This window comes from Coenobita brevimanus, chromosome 96 (genome assembly GCF_032717465.1).
Source record: "Coenobita brevimanus isolate Jiangsu-jjx chromosome 96, ASM3271746v2, whole genome shotgun sequence".
NCBI classification, from domain to species: domain Eukaryota; kingdom Metazoa; phylum Arthropoda; class Malacostraca; order Decapoda; family Coenobitidae; genus Coenobita; species Coenobita brevimanus.
Genome location: NC_137049.1, coordinates 3,373,992 through 3,383,701, shown reverse-complemented (window position 1 = coordinate 3,383,701; position 9,710 = coordinate 3,373,992). Strand labels below are relative to the sequence as shown.

Genomic DNA, 9,710 nt, shown 5'->3' with positions numbered 1-9,710 from the left:
AAGAAGTAAAGAAAAGTAAGGAAATTCTTTGTAATATCTTAAAAGCTGATATAGTATGGAGACGTGACCCAGATAAGAAGAAAAAGATTTAAATGTTTTTGAATATCATTAGAAATGCAGGAAAGATAAACTGCTACAATTTGTGACAGATTCATGCCCCCAGTAGGGTTAGAAATCTTTGGCCCCTTGCTAAGAACTTTAGCTGAGGATACTTCAAATATTATGGAACTATTGCCAAAAATTTTGGACATCAAAGCAGAAGTGTGTAACACAGCAGATACTGTTAGAAAGATGACCATGGATATAGCGGAGTTGAAAAGTAAGTTTCACTGTGCTATCAGTGGAATGGAAGAGGCTGCAAAGGATATGACCATTAATGAAGCCCATATTGTAGAAGATCTGACATCTCTCAGAATGAATAACTAAGGAAGTATTTTTGTCTAGAAGAACAAGTCATGAGGGAGTCAAAAAAATGCCAGTGAGTTATGCAGATGTGTTAGGAGATAGTCATGATAAGGGGGAGGTGACACAGAAGAGACATATTGGAGCTGAAGCACAAAGTAGTATTGAGTCCAGTGTTCAGGTGTCAAGTGACAGGGAGAAGACAGTGAGGAGAATGGGTGAGGACAGTGGTGATGTGTTTGACTAGGGGCCACATGGGGAGAAGGAGAGAGGGGGGAACAGCAGTACAAGAGTTGGCATGAGGGGGGCACGAAGAGATGGCATGCATAATATGGATGTCATCGGTGTTATGGCCAGCAGCCCTGCAGCATGTGCATCGGATTCACATACTGGTGCTGTGCCCAAGCGTACACAACTACGACCACAGTTGGTAGTGCCACAGGTTCATTTCCTAATAAGGGGTGGAAGTCCGGTGTCATATGCACGGAGTGACTTTATGCTGGAAGTTACCGTTCCCCTCTCTATTAAGCCTAAACAGTCAGGTCTGTGCTGCTATTAACTGCAGAAATTCTAGGCATAAAAGGCCAGGATTATCTTTTTTTCGATTCCCAAGGGACAAGGCAATGTGAGTGATGTATTGACAACCACATCTTATCTAAACTAAGTTCACGCTGAGGAAATTATCAGAAATGTTGATCTGGTTGGTTATTCTCTCGTTGTTGCTTTGGTATTCACAGTGATTTATCTAGACACTACAAGTGGTTACTGAGCGTTGTTCTAGGGTATCAGGCTCTTTTTATGTTGCTCATGCTATGTAATTTCTCAGTGTTTTATCTATAGATTACTATGGTTACTGGGTGTTGTTAACTTAGAGGTCAAAGAGAGGAGGGCAGATCTGGGGAGAACCGAACATCCGAGTCTCTGCTTAGAAGTTGTGTTTTTCGTGCTGAGCACTTCGAAGACAACCAGTTCATGAACTCGGACATAAAAAAGTGAAAATACGGTTCCTGATTTAGTCTAAAAGCAAGCTTTTATCAGCCAGCTACACTTGTTTCACATGTTTTTATCAGTTTTCATCAGCCAACTACATATGTCTCACATGCTTTTATCAGCAAGCTACATTTGCCTCACATGTTTTTATTCGCCACCTTTTTATCAGCCAGCTACGTTTGTCTCACATGCTTTTATCAGCCAGCTACATTTCTCTCACATGCTTTTATCAGCCAGCTTTTTATCAGCCAGCTACACTTCTCTCACATGTTTTTATCAACTTTTATCAGTCAGCTACACTTGTCTCATATGCATGGAAGACCTCTTTTACTTTTGCAATTGAAATTTTTCTAAATATAGTTGTGGGAGAGAGAGAGAGAGAGAGAGAGAGAAAGGGAGCGAGATTTGGTAAAAAAAAGAAAATGCTTGATTTAAACCATTGGTTTAAAGCAACCAACCCTGTATATACATTTACCTCGTATAAGGTTTGGCATTACACCCTTCCTCCAAAAAGTTGTAGTTTGTTTTTCTGTTGTAAAAAAATACGTTATTGGTACAATAATTCCACATTTGCAGCAAAAGTGCTTTGATTAATATTGACATTGACATTATCATTATTCCATGATTGTTAATATGGAGAGGTTGAAGTATTTAACAGAATATTTTGAACCAAGAGATAATCTTCAACTACCGGTATATATTCATCACTATTATATATTTTTCTTCTAGTAATTTACTGCTAACCCTCCCTTTCTCTCTCTCTCTCTCTCTCTCTCTGGGGGTCATCCCTATGCTGCCAAGGATAGGTTAGGCTAGGTTTGTTTAGGATAGGTTAGGTTAAAAAGTTGGGTTAGAAGGATAGGTTAGGTTAGGTGAAGTTAGGATGTAAAACTCGGGAACATAGATATGCTCCCTCTGTCTGCATTCATAGCTATACATGCAGACAGAACAGATATTTTCTTAAAATCATACTAATACTGCTCCAGATACAATATTGTTATTACTTATTTTGCAATGGAGACTTTCAATTTCTTAATAGATTGGCCTAATATATCTTATTTATTTACTCCCTAAGTCTCAGCCTTCTGAATGACACTTGATTTAGTGCCAGGAGTTTTAAATGAAGATGTAAACCACAGTCAGGGGCCAGTGTGTCAAGTCGTGAGGTACGAGCTGTCAGTGACGAGCGCCACTCTCAGTTGTATTTATTTACTATTTTTTTCCTTCAGAATATTTAGTAAGATTCCCAAATTAGTGCATCGTTTTATATATATATATATATATATATATATATATATATATATATATATATATATATATATATATATATATATATATATATGCTATAATGGAGCTTAAGATATTGTTACAACCCACATAAGTGCTAACATTTGCCTTAAACACTGGTGTGGTGTGAGCCAGCACAAACGACTGCTATCACAGTTTCCGCGCCCTCCGTCGGGCGGCGCCACCGTTCCAGGAGTTACACTTTTCCCATAGAGACTCGCGCGACTGTCCCCTTTTATCTTTCTCTATACTCTTTGGTTTTAGTCGTAGTAGTAGTAGTCGTAGTAGCAGTAGTAGTAATAATAGTAGTGGTGGTGGTGGTGGCAGTAGCAATGGCAGTAGTAGTAGTAATAGTTGTGATCCCAGGTTCATCTGTCAAGTGAACCCAGTGGACTGCAGACTGAAGTTGGCTTTCTTCGGCAGTCTACTATCCTCCTTTCGGGGAGTGAGGAGGGAGATGAGGATAGGTTATATACAGTATATGTGGGCAGTGAATCCCCCAGATATAACAATGCCACCACAGAAGGCGCCTCTCCAGTTGATATTTAAACGACATAAACAGCATACACGAAACTTGTAACGTGTACTAAGCAAAATAAATCGCTACGGAAGAGACGTTACGAAGCCTTCCACGCCACACCCAAGGGACTCCTGCGATCTGTTGGCGGTGTAAATCCAGCATATGTGAAGTGAGCTGGAATAAAACACTAGAGTTGCCCCGATCACTAGCGAGGTAAATACACGACGAAAAACTTACCGCAGTAGTAGTTGGTGGGGAAGTTTGGTGAAGTAGTTGGTGGGGAAGTTTGGTGACGTGATGCAATACGTAAACCACTAATAACTTACAGCGATCACAGTGACTGAGGGAAGCTTGGCGTTGATAAATACTGTATAAACTATCGAATATTTACCGCGATCGTAGTTGTTTGGGAAGTTTGGCGATGTGATGTTTCCCTCCCGTGTGACCACCTCAGTGCAGGTTGGCAGCTGAGACTCTGCAATTGATAGACACATAAATAAATCTGATCTATCCCACCGCTGGAGCTGGACATAATCGTCTGGAGGTAGCAAGCATGAAATAATACATATCTAAGTCTGGTCTCAAACGTCATATTACCTACATAAAGTAGTGGGGAGGTAGAAGGCATGAAATAAACGTATATCCAGATTCTCTCACGCACCACTGTAGCTGAAAAAAATCGTCTGGCCGTAAGAAGAACAAATCGTAATCTATAAGGCGTCAGTGCTGCCAAGTGGACAGAAACAAGTGAAGTTGTAGCTGACTAAAATCGTCCAGAGGCAGCAAGAAGAAAATATAGGTAAATGTACAAATTTTCTCTAAATCACCACTGTAGCTGAATAAAATTGTCTGAAGCTAAGATGAATGACATACAGGTAAATTCACATACAAACCACCTGCTATACACCCTTGCACGAGAAAAAAAGCGCGTGTAGACAGCCTAAACCTACCGTAATACCCTGCAGTGATGAGGCGACACAGGGAGCCAGAAGTACCGGGAGGGCAGACGCAGGTGCAGTTGGCCCCAGTGAAGCCTTCGTTCATGCAGGGATCCGACGTCTTATTACACATGTCGAGCCACTTCTCTGGCAGGGTGAAGGGAGGCCATAGAAAGGAGAATAACTGTGTTTCATCATCATCATCATCATCATCATCATCTTTCCACATCGCTACTCCCCCTGTTTCCTCTCCTCCTTAGTATCATCATCACCAGTATCATATTTACCACCGTTCCTTTCATATCATCACTATCATTACTATCATCATTATCATTATCAACATCATGAATATTATGAGTAAAGGTTTTAGTGCCGAAGTGGTGGCAGTTGAAAATTTGATATGGTATTTGCCTCCAAGTGGTAACAGGTGAAGGTTTGTGATATTATTAATGCCCAAGTAGTGACATATAACAGTGTATTAAGGCACTGCGCCCAAGTGTGTCCAGCCATCTCGAAATGAACGGAACTTGAATTTGGCTCTCTGTTTTATTGTTTTTGTTTTTTCTTAGAACGGTTTGCGGGCTCCTGGCCTTTGTTTCCTTCTTCCTTGCATAAGATTTTAAAGTGGCGACATATGAGTACTCTGTACGTGAAACTCCTGTAATAGTGTCCAAGAGGTGATATGTGAAAGTGTTTGGCATTATCTGCAAGCGTGTGAGAGGGTTAACTAGGCAAGTCCACTCAGAAAATCCTTTACTAGTACGCAGATGTTGACAAATGAATATAAATAAAGATCCTAAGATCCTATATTAGTGCCCAGGTGTTGACATGAGAATATATAAAAAGCCTATACTGTATTTATGCCCAAATGGCGAGAAACAAGTATAATGAGAATCTTATAGTAGTGCCCAAGTGGTGGCATGTAAACTCACCCCGACATCGGTACATGGTGTTGGCTAGGAGCTTGTCCCTGTGGCTGAGGGTGTTGCGGTGCTCGATGAGGGACTGGTACAGGGGGCTGAGGGTGGCCACGGTGCTCCTGCCATTGCCTGTGAACAACTATAACTGGTTTGTTTTCATCTGACGGAACTTGCTCACTCTCACAACTTAAATAGTAGGTCATGGTGGCGTGAAATTAGATGAGCCGTAGCTGTGTGGTAGCATGAGTCTCCTTGGTTATTAGTCAGTTATGTCCTCCAATCAAACCACACTTGCCCATCAACTAGGCAAACAATGGGTCATGCATCGTTTCCACGTGAAAAGAAACCAACTTAAGCCCACATTCTCGTCAGTTAAGGATGATGCCTAACACTTTTTCCTAAGTGGTTTATTATATCCCCCTCGCCTCTCCTGTGTTACATAAATCCTTCCATTGTCATCATACTCTCATAAATAACATACAACCAGCCATGTCCAAAAATAAATAACTAAGGAAGTGGTGGTACGGCGCTCCCTTAACCAACGAGAGTACGAGCTTTGGAAGTGAAACAGCACATAGAGTCATAACCCAAACACATCTTGAAGCATCAGATTATATAAAGTGGCCAGAAGTGGCTGAACAAAGTCGAGATGGTATAAAGAATGAATGCTTAATTACACTGGAGTAATGAAATAAGAATATGAAGAGCAAATGCAAAATGTTTAGTACAGTAGGTACGAATTTCATCATCACCAAAATTTTGCTTTTCTTTTTCTTTATTTTTTTTTTTTACTCCATTACCATCATCATCATCATCATCACTCGTTATAGTCCTCACTACCAAAATTTTCCTCTTTATCATCATCATCATCATGGCCATCACCTCCATCAACATCGTGTTCTTCCTCCTCCTCCTCCACCACTATCATCATCATCATCATCAACATCGTACTTTTCCTTCTCCACTTCCATTATCATCGTCATCATCATCCATTCCCCCTTACCTTGGAGTCTGCGTGCATGACAGAGGTGAGGTCATAGGGGATTCCATAATAATTCACAAGGACTGGAGGTATCTTGTTAAATTCGGCACGTGAACCCGGAGCCACGTTGTCTAGGTTGATGCGGATGTGCTGAAGGAAAGATAGTCACGATTTACACACCAAGGCTCCTATAACTCACTCAGCAAAATAAAAACGTTAGGCATTTAAGGGAGAGAATAGTGAAGTCCTATATTAATCTACGTGAGTCAGGAGCCACAAGGTTGATGTGGTTGTTCTAAAGGGAAATATGCAGTCACGAATTTATTACTGAGGTTCCTATGACTCACAGTGCACAATCAAATAGTTGGCATTAGTCGAAGAATAATACTAAAGCTCTATACTGTATTATTCTACGGAAACCAAGTTGTCCAGATTGATGCGAATGCGCTGAGAGAAACAGGGAGCCACGATTTTAATACTCAGGCTCCTAGACAGACAGACAGATAGATAGGTAGACAGACAGACTAACAGACAACTAGATAAATGGAGAGAACTGTCCTTACCTGGTCGCGGTCTGGACGTAGATGCTCGGGATAGAAACCAAGAGCTCGGCCCACTAGACGGACGATGGTGCCCAGCTGAGGCGCAGAAAACAGGTCAATACATAACACTCAAAGTCACGTGACACAAACTTTGCTGAATGAAATTGTCTGGCATTAGTAGGAACAGAATGCTGGAGTTATTCCGATTATGAGAGGGTTGATGGTGTCAGTATCAATAAACAAAATCATACGGCATTAGATAGGAAAGAATGATGGAGTTATTCTGAATATGACAGTATGTGGTGACAGTATCAACACACTGGTATGACCTAACTTACCCTAACCTGACCTGACAACCTAACCTAGCATGATCAGACACCCTAACGTAGCTGAACTTGACCTAATCTATCCTAGCCAAACCTATTCTTACATGTTAATAGACCTAAATTTTGTACATCTCACCTAGTATCACCTTACATGACCTGGCCTGACCTAACCTAACATACCAGACATAACCTAAGCTGACAATCCAATCTATCCTACAGTCATTCCACTTCATCTAATATTCTTATATTTAACTTGACCTCACTCCATCTGCCCTGCCCTGACCTGACCTGTTGGCACCCAGGGGCTATGAGGACTTCTTGGCCAGTGTTGTACAGGCGGCCGACATGCGAGGCACAGGTGGTGGAGGCGATGAACCTAAGGTGGGCCGAGGCTGGCTCTCGCGCTGGCACGAACCTGACGCACGTGTGACGCATCCAGTGACGCAACCCACGTGTCACACTAGCACTGCTCTCGGGTGCTGTTAAAGATTTACTATAATGAACTACACAATCTATATTATTAATTTTGCTCGGTTACACTTTACAAGACTTCATACTACTGTACACTTTTCTACATACTACTACAGTCCGTTTGTTTTAATGTGACAATATCGCTAATCTGCTTCTGCTCAGTACACGGCCAGGCATTGTCAGACTGGAGGATAAATTTGACTTGTAACCAAGGTGACTCATCCCTACCCCATAACCAAAACACATTGAATTTCACACAACCACGACTTGGTATTTAAACTGTGACAGTGATCCGGTTCCCGTAGATGAAAATAAGCAAGGTATATGGAGTGCTAGACAGTACCCTATACCACTGTACAATAACACACACCACTGCACACTGTGATACACTGCTGATACACAACTGAACACCACCATGCATTGCTGTTCACTACTCTTACACACCATTACGCACAAACACGATTAAATGATAAAATTCTACACAGGCACAGTTCCAATCCTTCGCCATATATTTAAGAAAAAAGCTGAAGACTAAGATAATAATTATGCCTTTTCCCTCCATTTCGATTCAAGGACATTGTTATTCCATCCATCCATTGCCAGACGCCATGTATCCCAGACAGGGTGGCCAATGGCTTAGAGTTAATTGTTTTACAGGGAGGGGCACTAATCCTCCACCAACCCCACTTGACGTAGGGATGCCAACAGCATCTGGTGTTCCCAGGCGGTCACCCATCCAAGTACTGACCAGACCCAACGTTGCTTAACTTCGCTGATCGAACGGGAAGCGGTGTACTCAACGTGGTACTAGGGTTAATATGGAAAGACCTATTGCAGTTTCCCATTTCACAGATCAAATTAGTAAAGAAAAGGAGGAAACAATTAGGGAAACCGACAGAGCACTCAGTTACTGTCTTCGTCTGTCTGTATTTCCTATTGTCTTCCACTGTCTATTTCCTGATGTTTTCCTCTGCCTGTGTTTCCTACTGTCTTCCCCTATCTGTACTTCCCATTGTCTTCCTCTGTCTGTATTTCCTTCTGTCTTCCTCTGCCTGTAATCCTACTGCCTATGATCTCCAGTCTTTTAAACGCAGTGTGTCTGGGCATCTCAAAATGAACTGATCTTGATTTAGCCCTTCAGTATGATGATGTAATAGTTTAGATTGTTCTTGCTATATCTAGAGGGTTTTATTCAACTTAGAAGAGTTAATGAAAGCCATGTCTATCCCTTTCAGCTCAAAGTCTCCCTAAACGCAATAAATTTGTCTGATGAAAGCAAGAGTTGGGATACTAGATACTGCTTAAGAGGGAAAAGGTTAAACAAAGAACACAGACACACACACACACACACACACAATTCTTGGGTACAGCACCAGGACAAAAACACTCTAACAACACACCCACACACACGCAGACAGCATATATATCAGACGCGCACACACACACACACAGGATCAAGCATTCCAACACAGTCGGACAAAACACAAGGACAAAGTACTGTACTCACATAATCCGACAAAGGTGTATGTGATGAGGGGCCAACCATCGTCTCCATCGGGCCACAGGAGTGCTGAGAAGGCTGTTCCTTTACGCTGCAACTGTTCCTTCGTTCTTGCTCTTCTCGACTCTGGCTGTTGTTTCTATTGGGTAATATGCACTTTTCAGGATCCTATACTCCTTAGTCTATGAGATGGATTTATGCTAATGAAAATACAATAGTTCCATTGATGCCTATGAGAGTGCGTGTAAATACATCAGCTATCATGGTTAAATATTGTTGCAGTTATTGTTGTTGTTATTATTATTATTATTATTATAAGTTAAATATTGTTGCAGTTATTGTTATTAATATTATCATTATTATTATTATTATTATTGTTATTATTATTATTATTATTATTATTATTATTATTATTATTATTATTATGTCGATCCACTTGCTTCAAGACTGGGTGGGGTTGACAGGATGGGCTGAGAAGGTGAATATGAATATTGTAGGTCGCCTGGTAATCTAGACAGTCATTTTTATGGTCATCACAGCAAAGCAGACATGGGTGGATGGGCTGGGATAGTGATCAAAATAACAGTTTCCAGGTTAGGCCGATGAAGGTGTGTGCCAAAAATCAGCATTTTGTGGATGTGAGAAATTTTGATCCAGGTCGTTCATACAATACTCTTTTCACTCTAACTTCGCCCAAAATATCCATCTTCCCATCTTCAGCGCCAAGTTGTAACAATAAATTAACACTGGAATAGCGTCTTGGACACGAAAAAGACCTATAAGAAGGATGTTGAGTCGTTGTATTGTCCGTTTCTACCATTGAACTACGTG

The 9,710-nt window shown here is 41.2% G+C and overlaps 1 pseudogene; it reads right to left on the bottom strand.

Moving 5' to 3' along the window:
• Window positions 1-8,077: 8,077 nt before the first annotated feature.
• On the bottom strand, window positions 8,078-8,196 carry LOC145413583 (5S ribosomal RNA; annotated as a pseudogene).
• Window positions 8,197-9,710: the final 1,514 nt, after the last annotated feature.